The sequence below is a fragment of the Suricata suricatta genome, chromosome X (genome assembly GCF_006229205.1).
Source record: "Suricata suricatta isolate VVHF042 chromosome X, meerkat_22Aug2017_6uvM2_HiC, whole genome shotgun sequence".
NCBI lineage: Eukaryota > Metazoa > Chordata > Mammalia > Carnivora > Herpestidae > Suricata > Suricata suricatta.
In genome coordinates, this window is record NC_043717.1 from 45354964 (window position 1) to 45379953 (window position 24990).

The window sequence follows — 24990 nt, forward strand, 5'->3', positions numbered from 1 at the left end:
GTATATATACCACATCTTGTTGATCGCTTAGCATGACACCCTCAAGGTCCATCCACTTTCCTACAAATGGCCATATGTCATTCTTTCTCATGCCATGTAATACTCCATTGTGTATATATACCACATCTTGTTGATCCACTCATCAGGTGATGGACATTTAGGCTCTTTCCATGTTTTGGTTATTGTTGACATTGCTGCTATGAACATTGGGGTACATATGCTCCTATGCATCAGCATTTCTGTATCTCTTGGGTAAATCCCCAGCAATGCTATTGCTGGGTCATAAGGGAGTTCTGTGGATAGTTTTTTGAGGAACGTCCACACTGTTTTCCAGAGCGGCTGCACCAGTTTACATTCCCACCAGCAGTGTAGGAGAATGCCCGTCTCTCCACACCCTCGGCAGCATCTATAGTGTCTTGATTTGTTCATTTTAGCCACTCTGACTGGCTTGAGGTGGTATCTCAGTGTTGTTTTGATTTGTGTTTCCCTGATGATGAGTGATGTTGAGCATCGTTTCATGTGCCTGTAGGCCATCTGGATGTCCTCTTTGGAGAAGTATCTGTGACTCATGAGGTGTTTAATTTACAAACATGAGTCTTTTTTTTTAAATCATATTGTGAAATCATTAGTCCAATTACAGTTAAACTTCATCTGATTTTCTTTTTTAAAGTTTTTTTTTTATCTTTCTTATAAGAAAAAGCAAAATTGTATACCAGCTTCTCATTTCAACACATTTGGCTATATAAAACTTTTTCTTTCATTACATGCATAGAAATACATCTGCATGGTATTCAATGATGAAGTTATTCCTGATATATATATATATATATATTTGTGTTTAATTTTTTTAATGTTTATTTTTGAGCGAGAGAGACAGAGTGTGAGTGGGGGAGGGCAGAGAGAGAGGGAGACACAGAATCTGAAGCAGGCTCCAGGCTCTGAGCTGTCAGCAAGGAGCCCAATGTGGGACTCAATCTCAGGAAACGTGAGATCATGACCTAAGCTGAAGTAGGACTCTTAACAGACTGAGCCACCTAGGCACTCCTATATTTGTGTTTTTTTAAACTTTCATTTTGATCTCATTTTACACTTTAAAAAATTGTGAGAATATTGCAAAGAACTCCCATATACCCTTAACCCAGGTTCACAATTAACATTTTCCCATACTTGCTTTTTCATTCTCTATTTCTGTTTCTCCCTCTGGTGCCTCTTCTCTTTCTCCCTTCTCTTTTTTCCTTCCCCGCTCCCGCCCCTTCCCCTCTCCCCTACTTCTCTCTCTTCCTCTGCCCTTTTCCCTCTTCCTCTCTCTCTGAGCTATTTAAGAATAACTTGTAGATATCGTGTTCCCTTACTGGTAAATACTTCAGTACCTGTAAATACGTCAGTGCATATTTCTTCAGAAAGATGCCTTTCTCTTACATAACCTCACTACATGTGTCAAAATAGAAATTGACAATGTTCTAATTCTGGTATGTTTCATATACATTTATTGTCAAGATTATCCACTTATAAACAATGGAAAAGGGATGAATTTGGGAGAACGTATATTTCAAGTGGACAGTGCAAGCTGTATTATAGTTCTTTTTTTGTCTTGCTTTATTGAAATATATTTGACATATAATGTTGCTGTAAGTTTCAGGTGTATAATATGATGATTTGCTATTCCTATTTTTACAAAATTATTACCATAGTAAGGTTTCACAGAGTCATCTCACACAGTAACTATTTTATGAGTGTGTGACTTTTAAGTATACAATATTGTGAATTATAGTCACTATACTATAGTATTAACTACATTATAACTATACTATAACTATAATTTTATTAACTATAGCATAATATACATCATTCTGTATGTTAGATACCCAGAACTTATTCATGTTATAAGTGAGAATCTATACCCTTTCAATCATTTTCCCCACCCTCCCACCTCTGGAAACTATCAATCTACTCTATATTTATGAGTTTGTTTGTTTGTTTGTTTAAATTCCATGTATAAGTGAGATCATACAGTGTTTTTCTCTAACTTATTTCACTTAGTATAATGCCCTCAAGTTTTATCCATTGTTTAGGAAATGGCAAGATTTCCTTATGGCTGAATAATATTTCACTGTATGTTTACACTATATTTTCTTTATTCATCTGTCAGTAGAGACTTAGGTTGTTGCCAATGTCTTGGTTTTTTTTTTTGTCTTGGTTATTATAAATAATGATTCAGACATAGAGGTGCAGATGTCTCTTCAAAATTAGTGATTTTATTTCCTTTAGATACATATTTGAAGTGGAATTCCTGGATCATATGGTAGTCCCAATTTTAATTTTTTGGAGAAACTCCATACTATTTTACATAATAGATGTACCAGTGTACATTCCCATCAACAATGTGGGAGGGTTCCCTTTTCTCCACATCTTCACCAACATTTGTTGTCTCTTGTAATGCCCATTCTAACAAGTGTGAGAGAGATATATCACTGTGGTTTGGGGGCTTTTTTATGTGTTTTGTTTTTCAGACTGTGGTTTTGATTTGCATTTCCTGATGATTAGTGATGTTGAACACCTTTTAATGTCCCTATTAGCCATTTGCATATTTTCTTGGGAAAAATTCAGTTAAGGTCCTTTACATCTTAGTAAATTGGATTATTTATGTCTTGGCTATTGAGTTGTATGAGTTTCTTACATATTTTGGATCTTAAGTTCTTATCAAACACATGGTTTGGATACTTTTTCCCATTCCATAGTTTGCATTTTCATTCTTTTGCTGTGAGAAAACTTTTTAGTTTGATATAGTCACAACTTGTTTACTTCTTGCTTTTGTTGCTTGTGCTTTGAATGTCAAATCCATAAAATCATTGCAAATGTCAAAGAGCTTTTTCCCTACTTTTTTTTCCCCAAGAGTTTTATGGTTTCAGGTCTTACCTTTAAGACTTTAGTCAATTTTGAATTAATTTTTATGAGTAGTATAAGTAAGATAGGGATTCAGTTTCATTCTTTTTTATATTAATATCCAGTTTTTGCAGCATCATTTATTGAATAGACTACCTTTTCTCCACTGAGTACTCTTGGCTCCCTTGTCAAATAATATGCATTGGCCATATAAGTGTAGGGGTTTATTTCTGGGCTCTTAATTCTGTTCTATTTGTCCATGTGTTTGTTTTTATGCCATAACAATACTATTTTGATTACTATAGCTTTTTAGTATAGTTTAAAATTGGTGTTCCCATATTATCTAGGCCATATTCAGATTTGACCAATTTTCCCAGTATTGTTTTTTGTAGTTATTTTCATTTCTTGCTTGGAGTTTTAATCTAAGATAATGCATTGCATTTATTTGCTGGGTCTCTTCCATTTTCTTTAATCTGGAACAGATCAATCCTTTTTTTTTCCTTTCACAACATTGGCAATTTTTAAAAATATAGGACAATTATTTTGTATATTGTCCTTCCCTTTAAGTTTGTGTGCCATTTCTTCACTATTATATTTGGATTATGCATTTTGGCAGGAATACCAGAAAAGTAATGTTGTATTCTCAGGGCATCATATCAATGGCACATGATACTGGTTTGACCCCTTAAAAGTGATGTTAATCTTGATTACTTGGTCAAAATGATGTTTGCTAGATAAGTTGACTCAAAAGTTACCAGGGATCATGACCTGAGCAGAAGGGTCGATGCTCAACCAACTGAGCCACACAGATGCCCCGACATTTTCCTTTTTATAGTTAATAATTTTGCTGGGAATACTTTCAAATTGTGTAAATATTCTGTTCCTCATCCAACTAAAGTACACTGGTTTTAAAATCCGTTGATAATTCTTTTTTTAAAGTGGCTTTTAATTTTTTAAAACGTTTTTATTATTGAGAGAGAGAGACAGAGCATGAGCATGGGAGGGGCAGAGAGAGGAGGAAACACAGGATCTGAAGGAGGCTCCAGGCTCTGAGCTGTCAGCACAGAGGCCAACGTGGGGCTCAAACTCACAAACCACAAGATCATGACCTGAGCCGAAGTTGGACATTTCACCGAATGAGCCACCCAGGTACCCCATCCATTGATAATTCTTGGCTGAATTAGTTATTAGTATGATGTTTGCAAGATGGCAATTTTTAAACTCCATAAATTTTACTACATTTATAAACTTGTATTATATTTCAAGGAAGACTTTTATTCTGTTTGTTTACTTATTTATATTAATTTGGACATATTCATTTTTACTTTATTTCATGAGTATATTATTACTACCATTATTTATTGTAATGCTCAAATTATCCCAGATTTAACCAATGGCAGCCCATTCAAGCTGGCTTCTCTGTCCATTTGTTGTGCTCCCATCATTCTGATACATACTTTGACATCAACATTTTCTTACTTCCTTATTTTTAGGCTTGTCTTGTATTCCCTGTCTCATTGAGAGGGAGATGTTATTTAGAAACCAAAACATGAGTACATGTTTTTTTTTTAATTTAACATGTTGTTATTTTTTTCATTTAATTTTACTTTGTACAGATATTTTCTTCACCAGTTTTTTTATATTATAAAATTTCAACTCTTCAGACAAGTCAAAAGACATCCTTCATGTAGATACATTTGTTATTTATTTTGCTACATATAATCTCTTTTTTTAATGTTGATTTATTTTAAGAGGGAGAGACAGGGGGAACAGAACATACTTTATATGATACTGTTTATTTAGTATTTGTTGAGATTTGCTTTATGTTCTTAATAATATTATATATTTATATTATTTTATATCTAAATTCATATATATTTGCTTAGCCATTTGGAAGTAACATGCAGATATTATGACACTTCACACCTAAGCACTTCAGTATGTCTTAAGAACAACGGCATTTCTTTTATTACAGTCAGAGAAACTTAACACTGATACCATTCTGTTATCTAACATATTGTCTGAGTTTCCAATTCTCTTCTTATTTTTTAATAGTTTATTGTCAAATTGGTTTCCATATAACACCCAGTGCTTTTCCCAACAAGTGCCCCCCACCATGACCATCACACCCTCTCTCCCTCCCCCTCCCCCTTCAGTCCACGGTTCATTTTCAGTACTCAATAGTCTCTCATGATTTGTGTCCCTCACTCTCCCCAGCTCTCTTTCCCCCTTCCTCTCCCTATGGTCTTCTGTTAGGTTTGTCTTGTTAGACCTATGAGTGCAAACATATGGTATCTGTCCTTCTCTGCCTGACTTATTTCACTCAGAATGACACCCTTGAGGTCCATACATTTTGCTACAACTGGCCAGATTTTATTCTTTCTCATTGCCATGTAGTATTCCATTGTATATATATACCACATCTTCTTTATCCACCATCAGTTGGTGGACATTGAGGCTCTCTCCATGATTTGGCTATTGTTGAAAGTGCTGCCATAAATGTTGGGGTACATGTGCCCATATGCATCAGCACTTCTGTATCCCTTGGATAGATACAGAACAGTGTTACTGCTGGGTCATAGGGTAGTTCTATTGATAGTTTTTTGAGGAACCTCCACACTGTTTTCCAAAGCGGCTGTACCAGTTTACATTCCCACCAACAGTGCAGGAGGGTGCCTGTTTCTCCACATCCTCGCCAGCATCTATAGTCTCTTGATTTGTTCATTTTAGCCACTCTGACACGTGTGAGGTGGTATCTCTGTGTGGTTTTTATTTCTCTTTCCTTGATGATGAGTGAGGCTGAGCATCTTTTCATGTGCCTGTTGGCCATCTGGATGTCCTCTTTGCATTTCTTTTTTTTTTTGTGGAATTATAGTATTTTATTTTATTTTTTTCCCATAATATTTTATTATCAAATTGTTTTCCATCCAACACCCAGTGCTCTTCCCATTGGTGATGGTGGATGTCCTCTTTGAAGAAGTATCGATTCATGTCTTCTGCCCATATCTTCACTGGATTATCTGTTTTTCAGGTGTGGAGTTTTGTGAGTTCTTTGTAGACTTTGGATACTAACCCTTTATCTGATATTCCATTTGCCACTATCTTTTCCCATTCTGTCAGTTGCCTATTAATTTTTTGACTATTTCCTTTGCAGTGCAGAAACTTTTTGTCTTGATAAGTTCCCAAAAGTTCAGTTTTGCTTTCATTTCCCTTGACTTTGGGGATGTGTGGAGTAGGAAATTGCTGTGCTTGAGGTCACAGAGGCTAGTTTCTGCTTTCTCCCCAGGGTTTTGATGGCTTCCTGTCTCACATTCAGGTCCTTCATCCATTTTGAGCTTATTTTTTTTGTATGGTGTAGGAAAGTGGTCTAGTTTCATTCTTCTGCATGTTGCTGTCCATTTCTCCCAGCACCACCACCTATTAAAAGGGCTGTCTTTTTTCCTTTGGATACTCTTTCCTGCTTTGTCAAAGATTAATTAGCCATACATTTGTGGGCCCAGTTCTTGGTTCTCTATTCTATTCCATTGGTCTCTGTGTTTGTTTTTGTGCCAATACCAGACTGCCTTGATGATGACAGCTTTTTAGTAGATGTTAATGTCTGGGATAGTGATTGCTCCTGGATTGGTTTTCTTTTTTCAATATTACTTTGGCTACTCAGGGTATTTTATGGTTCCATATGAATTCTTGGATAGTTTGTTCTAGTTTTGAGAAGATTGCTCATGCAATTTTGATGGGGAATGCATTAAATGTGTAGATTGCTTTGGGTAATAATAACATTTTAACAATGTTTATTCTTCCCATATATGAGCATGGAATGTTTTTCAATTTCTTTGTGTCTTCTTCAATGTCTTTCATAAGCTATCTATAGTTTTCATTGGATAGGTCTTTTATATCTTTGGTTAGGTTTTATTCCTATGTATTTTATGGATTTTCATGCAATTCTGACTGGGATCAGTTTGTTGGTTTCTCTTTCAGTTGCTTCATTATTGGTATATACAAGAGCAAAAGATTTCTATACACTGATTTTGTACCCTGCGACCTTCCTAAATTCATGAATCAGTTCTAGAAGGCTTCTTGGGGTGTTGGTGGGATTCTCTGTGTAGAGTATCATGTTATCTGCAAAAAGGTAAAGTTTGACTTCTTCTTTGTCAATTCTGATGCCTTTTATTTCCTTTTGTTGTCTGATTGCTGATGCTAGGACTTCCAGCACTATGTTAAACAACAGTGGTGAGAGTGGACACCCCTGTTGTGTTCCTGATCTCATGGGAAAAGCTCTCAGTTTTTCCCCATTGAGGATGATATTAGCTGTGGGCTTTTCATAAACTGCTTTTATAATGTTTAGGTAAGTTCCTTCTATTCCAACTTTCTCAAGGGTCTTTATTAAGAAAGGGTGCTGTATTTTGTCCAATGCTTTTTCTGCATCTATCGACAGGATCATATGGTTTTTATCTTTTCTATTGTTAATGTGATGTATCATGTTGATGGATTAGTGAATACTGATCCAGCCCTGTAACCCAGGAATGAATCCCACTTGATCATGATGGATAATTCTTTTTATATGCTGTTGAATTCGATTTACTAGTATCTTGTTGAGTATTTTTGCATCTGTATTCATTAAGGATATTGGTCTGTAGTTCTCTTTTTTTGCTGTGTCCCTGTCTGGTTTGGGTATCAAGGTGATGCTGGCTTCATAAAATGAGTTTGGAAGTTTTCCTTGTATTTCTGTTTTTTGGAATAGTTTGAGATGTCCAGTAGAATTCCCCTAAGAAGCCATCTGGCCCAGGGCTCTTACTCGTTGGGAGATTTTTGATAACAGATTCGATTTCTTCACTGGTTGTCGGTCTATTCATGCTTTCTATCTCTTCCCGTTTGAATTTTGGCAGTGCATGTGCATTTAGGAATTTCTTCAGTTCTTCTAAATTGTCCAGTTTGCTGGCATATAATTTTTCATAGTAATCTCTCATGATTGCTTGGATTTTTAAGGGATTGTTTTAATAGATCCTTTTTCATTCATGATTTTGTCTATCTGGGTGCTCTCTCTGTTGTTTCTAAGGAGCCTGGCTGGAGGTTTATCAATATTGTTTATTTTTTCAAGGAACCTACTCTTGGTTTCATTGATCTGCTCAACTGTTTTTTGGATTCTATATTGTTTATTTCTGCCCTGATCTTTATTATTTCTTTTCTTCTCCTGGGTTTGGGGTGCTTTTACTGCTCCCCATCTAGTTGCAGTAGGTGCTCAGTTAGATTTTGAATTTGCCCTTTTTCTAGTTTGTTGAAATATGCCTGGATGGGAATATACTTTCCTCTTAGGACTGCCTTTGCTACGTCCCAGAGATTTTGCAGTCAAATGCTCTACCACTGGTGTGTCCCAGAGATTTTGGATTGTTATATTTTCTTTTTCATTTGTTTCCATATATTTTTTAATTTCTTCTATAATTGCCTGATTAGCCCAATCATTCTTTAGAAGGGTGATTTTTAACCTCCACATTTTTGAAGTTTTCCAGACATTTTCCTGTCATTAATTTTCACATATTATAACATTGCAATCTGAAAGCATGCATGGTATGATCTCACTTCATATATATTTATGGAGGGCTGCTTTATTCTTCAGCAGGTGATCTATTTTGGAGAATGTGCAATGTGCACTTAAAAGAAGGTGAATTTCCAAAATAAGGCTGCAGAGTTCTAAATATATCTATCAATTCCCTCTGTACCAATGTGTCGTTCAGGTCCATTGTTTCTTTAATATTTTCTGTCTGGTTGATCTATCCATTTCTGTCAGTGGAGTATTAAAGTACCCTGCAATTAGCACATTCTTATCAATAAGATTGTTTCTGTCTGTGATTAATTGTTTTATGTATTTGGGTGCTCCCGAATTTGGTGCATAGATCTTTATAAATGTTAGCTCTTCCTGATGGAGAGCTCCTGTAATTATTATATAATGTCCTCCTTGATCTCTTGTTACTGCCTTTACTTTAAAGTCCAGTTTGTATATAAGTATGGCTACTCCGGCTTTCTATTGGCTTCCAATCGCATGATAGATACTTCTCCATCCCTTTACTTTCAGCCTGAAGGTAACTTCAGGTCTAAAATGAGTCTCTTGTAGACAGCAAATAGATGGATTTTGTTTTTTTATCCATTCTGCTACCCTGTGTCGTTTGGTTGGAGTATTCCATTTACATTCAGTGTTATTATTGAAAAATGTGGGTTTAGAGTCATTGTGTTCTCTGTAGAATTCATGTTTATAGTGGTGTCTGGCTCTTTGGACCATCCAAGGCCAGTCGTTTCAGGAAATGTTCATTTAATGGTGTCTCTCAGTTTCTTTTGTTGTGCCTTTGATTATTTTATTTCCCTACTTAGCGATATTTGGGACTCGCCTTTATGTGCACTTTGGCTTGTTTCTTGTGGTAGCCCTCAGTGATCTGTTGGTCAATTCCTAGACTTCTAACATATATATGGAGTTGGATTCCTTTCTCTTCACCTCACACTAGAGCTTAGAAAACCTTTCTCCCCGGGTCCCCCTCCTGCTCCTTTCTCATTCAGACCCCAACGCCTCTCAGGACAAACGCCCATGTCTCTCAGGACAAACGACGCACAGCTGACCAGAGCCCAGCTCCACTGCCTTTACATTGTATTCCTGTTTGTCTGATATAAATATGGCTACTTTGGCTCTCTTTTGACTACCTGTCGCATGATAAATATTTCTCCACCGCTTTTCAATCTGAAGGTGTCATTACATCTAAGGTAAGTCTCTTGTAGATAGCAAATAGATGGCTTTTAGTTCTTGATACATTCTGCCACCCTGTGTCATTTGATTGGAGCATTCAGTCCATTTACATTCAGTGTTTTTTTTTTTAAATATGGGTTTAGATTCATTGTGTTCTCTGTAGAGTTCATGTTTGTATTGATGTCTCTGGTGCCTTATTTTCCTTGCTACATTTCCCTCATAGAGCCCCTCATAGGATTTCTTGTAGGGCTGGTTTGATGGTGATGAATTCCCTCAGGTTTTGTTTATTTGGGAACACCTTTATGTCTCCTTCTAATTTGAATGGCAGGCTCGCTGGATAAAGAATTCGTGGCTGCATATTCTTCCTGTTCATCACATTGGAGATATCCTGCCATTCCTTTCTGGCTTGCCAAGTTTCAGTAGATATGTTTGTAACCACTCTAATAGGTTTCCTTATTTATATTAGGGCCCTTTTATCCCTAGCTACTTTCAGACTTCTCTCTTTATGTTTTTCCAGTTTCAGTATATATTGTGTTGATGGTCGATTCAAGTTATGTCTTAGGGATTACTATATGCCTCTTGAATTTCAGCGTCTTCTTACTTCCCCCATATTGGGACGTTCTTGGCACCCCTTCGGACGTTGATCAAGCACCCCTTCAGGACGTCAGTCTTTATCTTCCTCGTCAGGAACTCCTATGATACAGATATTGTTCTGTTTGATTGCATCACTCAGGTGTCGATTTCTCTTTTTGTGCTCTGGTGTCATTTTGTCTCTCTTTTTCTCGGCTTCCTCTTTTGCTATAACTGTGTCTTCTAATTCTCCTATTCTCCTCTCTGCCTCCTTAATCCGTGCATTGGCCGCCTACGTTTTATCATGCACCTCTCTTATCGGCTTATTTGACTCATCACTGCTATTTTGATGGTCTCTCGTCTTTGTTTCAATGGTTTCTTTGATGCTTTCTTCAAGCCTAGCAATTTATTTTATGACAGTTGTTCTAAATTCTTTTTCAGTTTTGGTGCTTGTGTCTGTTTTGAGAAGTTCTGGAGCTGTGATTTCTTCCTGGGATTTCTTCAGAGGAGAGTTCTTTTGTTTCATCATTTTGGTTAGCTTTCTGTGTTTGTCAGTTTTAAAAGCTTGTTCTGCACTGTGCACCGGTTAGTATTGCTCTATTAAAGGTGGCTCCTTTCCTTATTTATGTTAGGGCCCTTCTATCCCTAGCTGCATTCAAAATTCTTTCTTTGTCCTTATATTTTGCAGTTTCACTATAATATGTCATGTTGAAGGTCAATTCAAGTTACATCTGAGGGGAGTTTTCTCTGCCTCTTGGATTTCAATGTCTATTTCCTTCCCCATATTGGGGAAGTTCTCACTATAATTCGATCAATCACCCCTCCAGGAACTTTTTCTCTTTCTTCTTCTTCAGGAATTCCTATGATATGGATATTTTTCCATTTGATTGTATCACCCAGGTCTTGAATCTCCTTTCCTTCTCCTGGATCAATTTCTCTCTTTTTCTCGGCTTCCTCTTTTACTACTACTGTGTCTTCTAATTCATCTATTCTCCCCTTTGCCTCTTCAATCCGTGCAGTAACTGCCTCCATTTTATTATGCACCCCATTTATAGCACTTTTTAACTGGTCACAACTATTTTGAAGGTCCCTAGTCTTTGTATCAGTCGCTTCTCTGATGACTTCCATGCTTTTTTCAATACCAGTGATTAATTTTTTGACAGTTGTTCTAAATTCTTGCTCCGTTATATTGCTTATATCTGTTTTGAGCAGATCTGTGATGTGACATCTTCCTGGAATTTCTTTAGAGGAGAGTTCATCTGTATCATCATTTTGGCTTGCTTTCTGTCTCTTGTCAGTTTTAAAAGCTTGTTTTGCACTCTGCACATTTTAGTATTGCTGTATTAATGGAAGGTCATTGACTGTCCAGGACCTGTCCTTTCAGGAAGTGTTCTTTTAATGATGTCTTTAGGTTTTTCTTGTTGTGCCTTTGATTATTTTTTTCCCTACTCAGTGATGTTTGGGACTCTCCACCAAGTGTACTTTGGCTTGTTTCTTGAGATTGCCCTGAAAAGGAATAGAGACAAACACATAGGGAACAAAAGCATGCAAATGCATAGACAAATCAAACCAATAAGAAAACCAAAAGGGGAAAGTTAAAAGAGAAAAGAAAAGAAAAAAGAAAAAAAGATGAGGATAAAAACAACAAAATACAAAGGACAGTCTAAGAGTGTAGATTCACTGGAGGGGAGAGATATGAATGAGATAAGGGAAAATATATCTGAGTAGCGAGAATTGATCTAATCTGACAATGCATCAATGTTGGGCATTCCTGGGCTAGGCTCTGGGGGTGTGGAAGGAGAAAAGGAAAAAAGAAAAACAAAAAAGGCAGCTCTCCAGGGTAGATAGGCGCGGTTTTGTGTAGGTTGGTCTCGCCTCCACTGCAGGTCCCACTGGCTGCTTCCCAAGGCCCAGCCGTGGTGATTGTGTGGAGAATAATGGTGGCGCCCCAATCCCTTCTAGAACCAAGCGTTGCAAGCCATTCTTTTGGGTTTGATCTCCCTGTGCCGTAGGCGGGCCAAGTTGTCTTTTCCAAGCCCTGCCTCATTTCCAAATCCTAGTCCACTCACTTTAATGCTACAGCCTGAGATAAGATATACTTCTACAGGCAGGCATCTTCCTAGCCAGGATCGAGTAGGGGGAGACAGGGAACAGGTTTTTTTTTTTTTTTTTTTTTTGGCTATGTCTGGAATTGGCATGCTGAGCCCAAGGAAATTGCTCCAGCTAAAGGGGACAGATCTCTCTCCCCAGCCTTGAGGTTATAGATGGGATGAAAGAGTCCCTCTTCGTCTCAGGCTGAGGTTTTTTAGTTCTCTAAAGACAGCTCTATAAGCGTTTTCAGCCTCTCTTTCTCTTCCCCTTGTCTCTCCACAGCTCTGCGTGCTTTCTGCAGCTCTGCACTTGGGGGCAGGCTCCCTTCCATCTGAGCCTCTGGGCCTGGTCCATTTTTATTTTCCCAGTTCACATTCACTCAGGCACCCATGAGGCTGTCTTCTTTGTGAACTCTGTGTTTTCCTCCCACTGTTGCAGATCATAGGTTTGTGGCTTCAGTCCTTTGTAGACGCGGGTGGGCAAAAATTACAGAGCTCCCTACTTCTCTGCCATCTTCCCCTTCTCTCTGTTTCTACGTGTTTTAAAATCTTGTTTTTCTTTTGTTCATGCAGTGTTTTCCTAATTTTATTGCAGTGTCTATTTTTTCCTTTTAGTTCATTAAATTTCTTTAAGAGGATTCTTCTGAATTCTAGTACAGACAATTCAGAGATTTACATTTCCTTAAAGGCACTTACTATATTCCGTTTCTTTGGTGCTATCATGTTTCTTTAGTGATTTGTGATTCTTGTGGCCTCTTTTTGGCTCCTGCATACTTGAAAATGTAAGCATTTTTACATTCTTTACATTTTTCCCTTTGGAAGAAAATGTCTTTTCCAGTTAACTTGTTGATAGATTCTGGTTGGGCCTTTTCGTGGAGTCTGTGGTTAGTCTTTTTGGTGCAGTCCTGCAGAAGACAGGCCTAATACTTTGGTCAAGAGGTTTCAGGCCTTGTGCTTGGTTCTAGCAAGATTGACCTGGAGCCTGTGTCCCTGGGAATGGAATGGTGTTTGGGTATAAGAGGTGGACTTAGTGTCAGTGTCCACTATAATGGGTTTTGGCCCTGTGTCTGTGGGAGTCAGCAAGGATTCTTGATTAATAGGAGTCAAAATAGAAGTTTTACCTTTAATATATGGCCTGACACCAGGGCTGACCATCAGCCCAGAAACTGCCCTGGATCCTAGGTTTTCTACAACAAGCCTGATGCTGTGGTTAACTCAGAACTATGATGTCATCCAAGAGTCTAGGGCTGCAAATGTGGCTTAATGAATTGCTCTGCAGGAGGTGGCCTGGTGCTTGGTCTGGCGGAGAACCAGATTCACAAGAGGTTGTCTGGTGACTGATTTTTTTGTGGCTGGCCCAGTTCTAGGACAGTTTGTGGGTCATCGGCAAGAGGAGCCAGTCAAACTACTGGGTCTATGGGGGCTACCATGTTGTGAAGTGAGTTTTGATGTCAGATTTCTGAAGTCCAGCCAGGGGCAGGAGAAGGTAAGGTTCTAGATCCATGAAAGCCTAACTGATGCTAGAAAAATCATGGTGGTTATGAAGGAGAAGAAAATCTAGAAGTTGTGTCCCTCTCTGGATGGTGTTTTGGAAGCTGTATCCACAGAAACTGACAAGGTGCTGGGATAGGTCAAGATATGGTCTCTAGGAGCTTGTCTGGGTCCATATCCTTGGGGACCACTTTGGCACTAGAGTGTGGTAGTGCCTGGGTCTTTTGCACACTTCCTAGTGCTTTGGGACAGTGGGGCTGGCATGGCACTGGTTTGGCCCTTGTGATTGGCTTCATAGTGCAGTGCAGTATTCATGTAACTTTCTTTCCCCCATGGGAACAAGGTCTCTGTGCTAGGCTGACAGCATATGGGGTAATTTAAGAGTCTTTGCTACCTTTTTATTTCATTTTTTCCTATGTCTCTACTCTACCCTGGTGCTTTAGTCCATCACCTGAAATCCTCAGGTCATGGAAAGATGTGTTTTTGCATGGATATCTGTTCAATTTGATGTTTCTGTGAGGAGAAGAGCACTAGAAGCTCTTATACTATCACCTTGCTTATATCACTGCCACCTCAGGCTATCAACATCTGTTAACCTTGGAAATGGGGACTGGAGTTTGTTGGGAGAAAATATTAATATTGTATTTATCCATTTCATATTGTTTCTTGTTTGAATATCTATTACCTTTCAAAATAAAATCTTTTTATATAAAACACTGAATGGTTTTTATCATCAAAGACATCATGAAGTTAGATTAACAGTTTTTATACAATTATGTGATACCACTTAATGATATGTTATGGATTCATTATTAGCTTACAGAATGTACAATATATGAATATGGTAATATCAAAGCACAATTAACTCAATAGGATAATGGTCAAAGAAAGATAATTCTTATTTAAAAAAAGACAAAATAGGGATGCTAGGGAGGAGCCAAGATGGCGGAGAAGAAGGGAGGTCTGTAAACTTCGTCTGCCCCATCTGTACAACTGAGAAGGACATTACTTTCATCTGCAAGAGTGGAAGGAGAAAATGCAGACGCCAGAAAGAAGACAACCTCAAAGATGCCAGAGAGAGTGAGCGCGAACTGGGGAGATTGGAAAACGGGCCAACCTGAGAGGGGCAGGGGAGGTGGAAGCCCCAGCTCAACACGGGGAAAGCATGCAGAGCCCCTGAGAGACAAAAGTAAGAGAAAGAGAAACTGAACATGCTGATAGTACTGTCTCTAGAGAAGAGATAAAGAAAGTTTAACCTCACACAGAGAGAAAAACTCTCACTCCATATATAACTGCTGGGTAGCCCAAATCCGGAACCCAGGTGGCACAAAGGAAAAAACACCCTCCACTCCTGCACCTTCCCGGCAGGGAGTTGGTGGCCGAGACGGTGGCAGCCCCAGGGGTGCACACTTTGGCCTCGGCTGCTGGAGTGGGCACACACACCTCATTTCCACAGCGCATCTCACCTCCCGCATTGGCCACATGAATCCCGAATCCTGGATACCAACAGGGAAAAAATAGCCCATGCCCCTACACAAATCTGGCAGGGAGTTGGCAGCGGCGGAGGCAGGGACGTGCACTTTGGCTGCAGGAGCTCGCAGCCCATTTCCAACAGGGCCCTGTGCCTAAGGCAGCGGCACCAAGAATCCCTGCTGGCGCCAAGAGAAACCAATCCCTCCCCCTACACAATCCCAATCCGTGCTGGGGGCTGGGAGTTGCTGGTAGTGTCTGTGAGGGCGTGGACTTCACCTCCTACAGTGCACCTCATATTCGGAGGCAGCAACAGCACAAATCCCTGCCAGTACCTAGAGAAACTGTTCCCTCCCTCTACGAGATCCTGGCTAAGAAGCCAGCCTCCAAAGCAAGTACATCTCATCTGTGGTAGCATAAAACTGCATGGACTAGGGTTTTGAAACGAGGCAGGCCTGGAAAATACAGCTTGGATCAGCTGCAGCACAAGAAGATTGATCTGATTACAGTGGCCTGCAGTGCTTAGTTCCCGCAGAGCTTGGGGTGCCGCCATTCATCCACCACAACCACCAGAGCCAGGCCTCCAAGAGGCCACAAGACCTACTACACCAAACCACGCCTATCCGTGAAGGGGAACTGCTCTTTGTTTTCCTTTCTTTTTTTTTTGTACTTTTTTTTATTGTTACCTTTTGTACTTTTTAAATTTTTTTTTAAATTTTACTCCTTATTTTCCCTTTTTTTCTCCCTTTTTTCCTTCCTCTAGCCATCCCGAAATATTCTCACTTATCTCATCCTTGTCTCTCACCTCAGTTGGTTTTGCACTTTTAGACTGTCCATTGTCCTTTATTGTTTCCACCACTCTTTATTTTTTTATTTTTGTTCTTTTCTTCTCTTTCCTTTCCATTTTATTTTCTTCCTTTCCCACTTTTAATTGGTTTGTTTTTTGATTTGTCTGTGTGTTTGGGTGCTTCTGTTCCCTCTGTGTTTGTCTTTCTGTTTTCCTTCTCAGAGCTACCCCAAGTAACAAGCCAAAGTGCATATGATGGCGAGTCCCAAATATCGCTGAGTAGGGAAATAAAATAATCAAAGGCCCAACAAGAGAAACTGAGAGACACCATTAAAAGAAAATTTCCTAAAATGACAGACCCTGGAAAGTCAATGAGTCTACATTAACAGAGTAATACAAATGGTGCACAGTGCACAACGAGCTTTTAAACTGACAAGGGACAGAAAACTAGCCAAAATGACAAAATGAATTCTCCCCTGAAGAATGTCCAGGAAGAAGTCACAGCCACAAAACTGCTCAACACAGACCTAAACAACATCACTGGACAATAATTTTAAAATATTATCATAAAATTAATCGCTGGGATTGAACAAAACATCAAAGAAGCAACTGAGACAATGACTAGCAATTTTGAAAATAGGTGTGATGAGTTAATGCTATAAATTAGGTGAATAATAAAATGGAGGCAGCCACCTCAAGGATAGAAGAGGCAGAGAGAAGAAGAGGTGAATTAGAAGATATACTAGTAGCAAAAGAGGAAGCTGAAAAAAAGAGAGTAATTCATCCAGGAGCAGGAAAGGAGAATTCAAGACCTGAGTGAAACAATCAAATGAAACAACATACCTATCATAGGTATTGCTGAAGAGGAATTGGAAAGAAAGGTCCTTAAGGGATACTAGACCAAATTATAATTGAGAATGTCCAAAATCTGGGAAAAGAAATAGACATTAAAATTCAAGAGACACAAAAAACCCCCTTAAGATGTAATTGGAATTGACTGTCAGCACAACATATCATAGTGAAACTGGCAAACTATAAAGAAAAAGAGAGAATTCTGAAAACAGCTAGGGATAAAAGGGCCCTCATGTACAAAGGAAAACCTATCAGAGTGGTTACAGACCTACTTATGAAACTTGGCAGGCCAGAAAGGAATGGCAGGAAAACTTCAATGTGATGAACAGAAAAAAAACATGTAGCCAAGACTCCTTTAACCAGCAAGCCTGTCATTCAAAATAGAAGGAGAGATAAAGATGATCCCAAATAAAAGTTGAGAGAATTCATGACCACCAAACCAGCCCTACAAGAAATGCTAAGAGGGACTCTATGAGGGAAATGTTACAAAGAATGGTGCCAGAGACACCACTAGAAATATGAATTCTATAGAGAACACAATGACTCTAAACCCACATATTTCTTTTTTTTTCTCCATAATATTTTATTGTCAAATTGTTTTCCATACAACACCCAGTGCTCTTCCCCTTAAGTACCCTCCACCATCACCACCACCTCTAAATAACATTGAATGTAAATGGACTGAATGCTCCAACCAAATGACACAGGGTAGCAGAATGAAGAAAAAACAAAATTCACCTATTTTCTATTTAAAAGAGACACATTTTAACCTGAAGATACCTTCAGGTTGAAAGTAAAGGGATGGAGAAATATCTGTCTTGCGACTGGAAGCCAATGAAAGCCGCCATAACCATATTTATATCAGACAAACTGGACTTTAAAGTAATGTCAGTAACAAGAGATGAAGAAGGACATTATATAATAATTACAGGGTCTCTCTATCAGGAAGAGCTAACAGTTATAAACATCTATGTGTCAAATTCGGGAGCACCCAAATACATAAAACAATTAATCACAGACAGAAACAATCTTATTGATATGAATGTGCTAACTGCAGGGTACTTTAATACTCCACTGATAGCAATGGAGAGATCAACCAGACAGAAAATCACTAAAGAAACAAGAGACTTGAAAGACATGCTGGAACAGATGGAATTGATAGATATATTTAAAACTCTGCATCCTGAAGTTAGGAAATTCACCTTCTTCTCGAGTGCACATGGCACCTTCTTCAAAATAGATCAAATACTGGGGAATAAAGAAGCCCTCCATAAGTATAAACGAATAGAGATCATACCATGCACACTTTCAGATCACAATGCTATGAAACTTGAAAATTAACCACAGGAAAAAGTCTGGAAAACCTCCAAAAAGGTGGAGGTTAAAAACCACCCTACTAAAGAATGAGTGGGCTAATCAGACAATTAGAGAAGAAATTAAAGAAATGTATGGAAACAAATGAAAACAAAAATTCAACAGTCCAAAATCTCTGGCACTCAACAAAGCAGTCCTAAGAGGAAAGCATGTTTCAATCCAGACCTCTTTCAACAAACTAGAAAAAGTGCAAAAACAAAATCTAACAGAGACCCTACTGGAAGTAGAAGGGGAGCAGTAAGAGCACCCCAAACCCAGGAGAAGAAGAGAAATAATAAATATCAGGGCAGAAATAAACAATATAGAATCCAAAAAAACAGTCGAGCAGATCAATGAAACCAAGAATTAGTTCTTTGAAAAAATAAACAAAATTGATAAACCTCCAGCCAGGCTCCTTAGAAACAACAGAGAGAGCACCCAGATAGACAAAATCATGAATGAAAAAGGATCTATTAAAACAATCCCTTAGAAATCCAAGCAATCATGAGAGATTACTATGAAAAATTATATGCCAGCAAACAGGACAAACTAGAAGAAATGGAGAAATTCCTAAATGCACATGCACTACCAAAATTCAAACAGGAAGAGATAGAAAGCATGAAGAGACCGGTAATGAGTGAAGAAATTGAGTCCGTTATCTAAAATCTCACAATGAATAAGAGCCCAGGGACAGATAGCTTTCCAGGGGAATTCTACCATACATTTAAAACAGAGCTAATACCTATTCTCAAACTATTCCCAAAAATAGAAATAGAAGGAAAATTTCTAAACTCATTCTATGAAGCCAGGATCACCTTGATACCAAAAGCAGAGATGCAGGAAAAAAAGAGAATTACAGACCAATATCCTTAATGAATACAGATGCAAAAATACTCAACAAGATACTGGTAAATCGAATTCAACAGCATGTAAAAAAAATTAACCATCATGATCAAATGGGATTCATTCCTGGGTTAAAAGGTTGGTTCAGTATGTGCTAATCCATCAATGTGATACAGCACATTAATAAAAGATAAAAACCATATGATCCTGTCGACAAATACAGAAAAATTATTTGACAAAATACAGCACACTTTCTTAATAAAAACCCTAGAGAATGTCGGAATAGAAGGAACTTGCCTAAATATTATAAAAGTAGTTTATGAAAAGCCCACAGCTAATATCATCCTCAATGGGAAAAAACTGAGAGCTTTCCCCCTGAGAACAGGAACACGACAGGGGTGTCCACTCTCATCACTCTTGTTCAACATAGGGCTGGAAATTTTAGCCTCAGCAATAAGAAAACAAAAGGAAATAAAGTGCATCAGAATTGACAAAGAAGTCAACCTTTCCCTTTTCGCAAATGACACGATACTCTGTGGAAAATCCAGCAGACTCCTCTAGAAGCCTTCCAGAACTGATCAATTAATTCAGTAATGTTGCAGGGTACAAAATCCATATACAGAAATCGGTTGCATTTCTATATACCAAAAATGAAATAGCAGAAAGAGAAATCAAGAGACTGATCTCATTCACAATTGCATGAAAAACCACAAAATACTTAGGAATAAACCTAACCAAGGATATAAAATACCTATGTAATGAAAAGTATAGAAAACGTATGAAAGAGATTGAAGAAGACACCAAGAAATGTAAAAACATTTCTTGTTCATGGATCGGAAGATTAAACATTGTGAAAATGTCACTACTACCTAAAGCAGTCTACACATTCAATGCAATCTCCATCAAAATTGCACCAGTGTTCTTCTCAAAGCTAGAACAACCTATACTCAAATTCCTATGGAACCAAAAAAGAGCCCAAATAGCCAAAGTAATATTGAAGAAGAAAGCCAAAACAAGAGGCATCACAATCCCAGACTGTAGTATCTCTACTAGAATGCTCTCATCATTAAGACAGTATGGTATTGGCACAAAAATAGACACACAGACCAATGGAATAGAATAGAGAGCCCAGAACTGGGCCACAAATGTACAGCCAATTAATTTTTGACAAAGCAGGAAAGAGTATCCGATGGAAAAAAGACTGCCTCTTTAGCAGGTGGTGCTGGGAGAACTGGACAGCAACATGCAGAAGAATGAAACTAGACCACTTTCTTATACCATACACTAAAATAAACTGAAAATGGATGAAGGACCTGAATGTGAGGCAGGAAACCATCAAAACCCTTGAGGAGAAGGTAGGAAACAACCTCCTTGACCTCAACCACAGCAATTTCCTCCTCGACACATCCCCAAAGGCAAGGGAAATGAAGGCAAAGATGAACTATTGGGACCTCTTCAAGCTAAAAAGCTTCTGCACTGCAAAGGAAATAATCAAGAAAACTGAAGGCAAACAACAGAATTTGAAAAGATAGTTGCAAATGACATATCAGATAAAGGGCTAGTATCGAAAATCTACAGGGAACTCACCAACCTCCATGCTCAAAAGACAAATAACGCAGTGAAGAAATAGGCAGAACATAAACATACACTTCTCCAAAGTGGACATCCAGATGGCCTACAGGTACATGAAACGATGTTCAACATCCCTCATCATCAGGGAAACACAAATCAAAACCACACTGAGATACCACCTCACAGCAGTCAGAGTGGCTAAGATGAACGAATCAAGAGACTATAGATACTGGCGAGGGCGTGGCGAGATGGGCACACACTGTTGGTGGGAATGTAAACTGGTGAAGCCATTCTGGAAAACAGTGTGGAGTTTCCTAAAAAATTTATCAGTAGAACTCCCCTATGACCCAGCGGTAGCATTGTTAGGGATTTACCCAAGGGAAAGAGAAGTACTGATGCATAGGGGAACATGTATCCCAATGTTCATAGCAGCACTGTCAACAATAGCCAAAACATGGAAAGATCCTAAATGTCCATCACCAGATGAATGGATCAAGAAGATGTGGTGTATATATATAATGGAGAATTACATGGCAATGAGAAAGAATGGTATATGGCCATTTGTAGCAAGGTGGATGGACCTCACGGGTGTCATGCTAAGCGAAATAAGTCAGGCAGAGAAGGACAGATACCATGTTTCCACTCATAGGTCTAACAGGAGAACAGGAGAAACCTAATGTAGGACCAAGGGGAGGGGAATAGGGAAAAGAGTTGGGGCAAGAGAGGGACGCAAAACCTGAGAGACTATTGAATACTGAAAATGAACCGAAGTTTGAAGTGGTAGGAGGAGGGGGAGAAGAGGTTGTGGTAATGGAGGAAGTCACTTGCGGGGAAGAGCACTTGTTGTTATATGGAAACCAATGTGACAATAAACTGTTTTAAATAAATAAATAAATAAAGACAAAATATAAATGTCCAATAATAATAAAAGTTCGTTTCATTACTGTCATAGGAATATATTTCCATAGGAGGTACCACGTTTAGCTCATCATACTATCAATAATCAAAATTCTTCATCATCTTCTATTTTAAGAAGGATTTGGTGAAATATACACTAGTCATGAGAGTATAATTTTTTACATTTATTTATTTTGAGAGAGATACACACAGTGAGCACAAGTGGGGAGGGTCGAAGAGAGGAGAGAATCCTATGTAGGCTTCTGCTGTCAGTGAAGAGCCCAGCATGGGGCTCAATCTCACTAACCATGAGATCATGACCTGAGCCCAAATCAAGCATTGGACACTTAACTGACTGAGCTACTCAGGCTCCCTGAGAGTGCAATATTAAATATTATTTTAGCAACATAAATACTTGGAATGTGTATGCTCTTTGATACATATTTTGTGGAAACTATAAAAATACTCCTACCTATGAACATATACACTTTAATAAAGAAATGCTGTATGGACACTAAATGCTTTTTAACAAAAGAATGGCTAAATATTCTTTCAGACAGTGTAATATTATAAGGCAGTTGAAAAAATGGGAAAGTTATGTTTTGATATAGAAAAATCATTGTGGGACACCTGGGTGGCTCAGTCGATTGAGTGTCTGACTTCAGCTCAGGTCATGATCTCACCATCCATGAGTTCAAGCCCCACGTTGGGCTCTGTGCTGACAGCTAAGAGCCTGGAGCCTCCTTCAGATTCTGTGTGTGTGTCTCTCTCTGCCTCTCCCCCACTCAAACTCTGTCTCTCAAAAATGAATAAACATTAAAGAAAACCATTGAGACATTATTAAGTTGATCTAAACAATTAGAGTAGTAAGTCTGGTATAATCTAATAATTTATCAAAATATCTAAAACTTTACATTACCATAAATCTTATGAGTGTACATTCATGTGCATAGAAAAATGTCTAGAAAGCACTGATACTTGTGTTTTCTTCTGGAGATAGTAGAACTGAAGAAAGGCAGAAGTTTGGTGGCAAGAGTTTTGTCTCTGTTTGGATTATATACAGTTCCATTATATCCATTTATAATTTGGGTAAATAAATAAATACACATCTTCTTCTAAAGAACTTAAGAGTGTGTTGAGTGCTAAAGAGGTCAACCTGGGGTCAGCTGATCAGTTAAGAAAGCCTAGAAAAACAAGAAACACAGAAATAGACTTCCCAGGACTTAGGGAAAAACTCCTAGGATGATGGAAACATCTGGTCTATGTGACAGATAAATTTTCATTGTACAGTCAGACTCATCCGGTATAAAGCAAGATGCCAGTTATCCATATCTGATAACTTTGACTTTATGTTTATGAAGAAACGCTCTAATAATTGTTTTTCTTATAATCCACCTATGATGGGAATGTGGGATTTTATCATCTCAGCAGTCATATGTGGCTCATCTGATACTTGAATTTCTCAGTATGTTAATAAATTGTCCTGCTGTATTTATATCTTTCAGTCTCATGATAATCAGCATAATTTCACCTCCTGAATTTGGATGAATTATGGGACATAACCAAGATCAGACTGTAGACGCCTAAGACTGAAGACCATGGCGTGGATCCTAGAGAACTCACCAGGGCAAATAAATCCTGTAAGATGGTCCTGCAGCAGCTAATCAATGCTCTTTTGTGACACCCAGTCCCTGCTGTGTAACTTTGAATTTCTATAAATCCATTAAGGTCCCAATAAATTTTGTCTCTTACTGCTGTCTTAGTTCTATCTGACTAGAAACTAATAAACTGAATTTTTAGTAAATGTTTTATAATAACTCCAAATACAAAGTACTACTAATATTGGTGTCAAAATATAACATTTTTTCCTACCAATGGCCTCCTACTAATTTTTTGTAGTGTGAAAATATCAGGGTAGTGGGGGAGGGGGGTATAAAGGGTAGAATCTGAAAATGAATTAAAGTTCCCTCACACTCTCCTCCCTTTACTGTCAATATTTCTATGCTATCTATCTGTCTATTCTTGGTGTCCCTTATTCTTATAGATAATTAATTGTTTTCCTGATCAAGATGGTTCATGTGCTTGTTATTTATAAAATTCCATTTGTAAAATGCTCTGTATTAAAGAAATTAGAACTTCCAGGGAAGATGCTGAAATAGGAAGATATAGGGTCATCCCATCCCACTATACACCTAAACACACACATCAGTATGAATAATTCAGAAAATATCCAAAACACTGAGAGAACAGACTCTCTCGACAGCTAAATGTAGAGAAGAGGCCACATTGGAAAGGGCAGTAAGGGCTGAGATATAGTTGGGAGACAAACTGTCCAATGGGACTGTCTGAAAGGAGGAGGGTGGTCTCAGACAGGAGAGGAGAGAGGATCTGACGCCACAGAAGTCACCCTCAGCATGGGGGATGTGCAATAAGAAGATGAATCCCCATAACATTTGGCTTGGAAAACCAGAGTGATGTAATTTTACAAGTTTTTATAGTCAAGTGGGGCTGAGCACCTGGAACTTTAAAAATCATTCAGCTTGGCTCTGGGAGAGGTAGAAGTTGACAGGAAATTGAGTTGCCACCATTAAAGAAACAGCATAATAACCATTCTCCTGAGATAAGCATAGAAGCAGCAGTTTGAAAAATACCTGGGGTATATGAGAGGGAGATTTGTTTACTAATCTCAGAGTGTATGCTGGAAAGGTCAGGAATCTTCAGGAGACTTTTCTAAGAACAAAAGGGCTAGTGTGCACCATTTTCCTTACCCACCCCCAGCCTAGATATGTGGACACTGCAGGAACCAGGGCAGAACAATTCCCACCTAGCTTACTAACAGTATACCATGGCCCCATGCCCTTCTGTGGATCTTCCCCCTCCAGCCCAAACCCAACAGGTGTTTTCCAGGGTGGCTGCAAGTCCCCACCTACATGGACCTTGATGATGCACTTGCATGGACTTTGATGGCATCATGCTCCCTGCCCCTGTTCTCTTGAAGACCCACCCTATCCAACATGCTCCGGACAGGTGTCCATCAATGGCTCCACAAGCATGGCAGTGTGCAAACACCCCCAAAAGGGCAAGAACCACACCAAAGTGACTTCTGACCAGAAGAAAGGGGGAGTTAGCCACACACAATAGTTTGATGGCAGCCCCAGCAGTGAGGTGGGGGCAAAATATCTTCTGACATCAGGCCCCACCCACCAATGAAAGCTTCTCAAGGAGCAACACAGAGAGAACTCACTGCAGTTGGTGCCATTGCAGCTCTGGCAAACACCAAGTCTAACCTAACACAAGCTCAAAGCTGACTTAAACTGACCCATTAGCAACAGAAAATAACCTTGCTCACAAGCCAAGAGAGGCATTGCAGATGGCTGGACTGAAGGCAAATGAGGCATAAACACAATAGAGGGGCACACACGGTGCACAAAGGAGACACCACTAAAGTACCAAGT

The 24990-nt window shown here is 38.7% G+C and overlaps 1 protein-coding gene across 2 annotated transcripts in view; it reads left to right on the forward strand.

Annotated features, from left to right (window-relative positions):
• The window catches only part of NBDY (negative regulator of P-body association), a 26818-nt gene extending 3408 nt beyond the window's left edge, over positions 1-23410 (forward strand). For both annotated transcript variants that reach the window (XR_003905137.1, XM_029930911.1), the window contains one exon: positions 23041-23410. The gene's annotated coding sequence lies outside the window, so the exon portion shown is untranslated. The remainder of the gene's footprint in view (positions 1-23040) is intronic.
• Positions 23411-24990: the final 1580 nt, after the last annotated feature.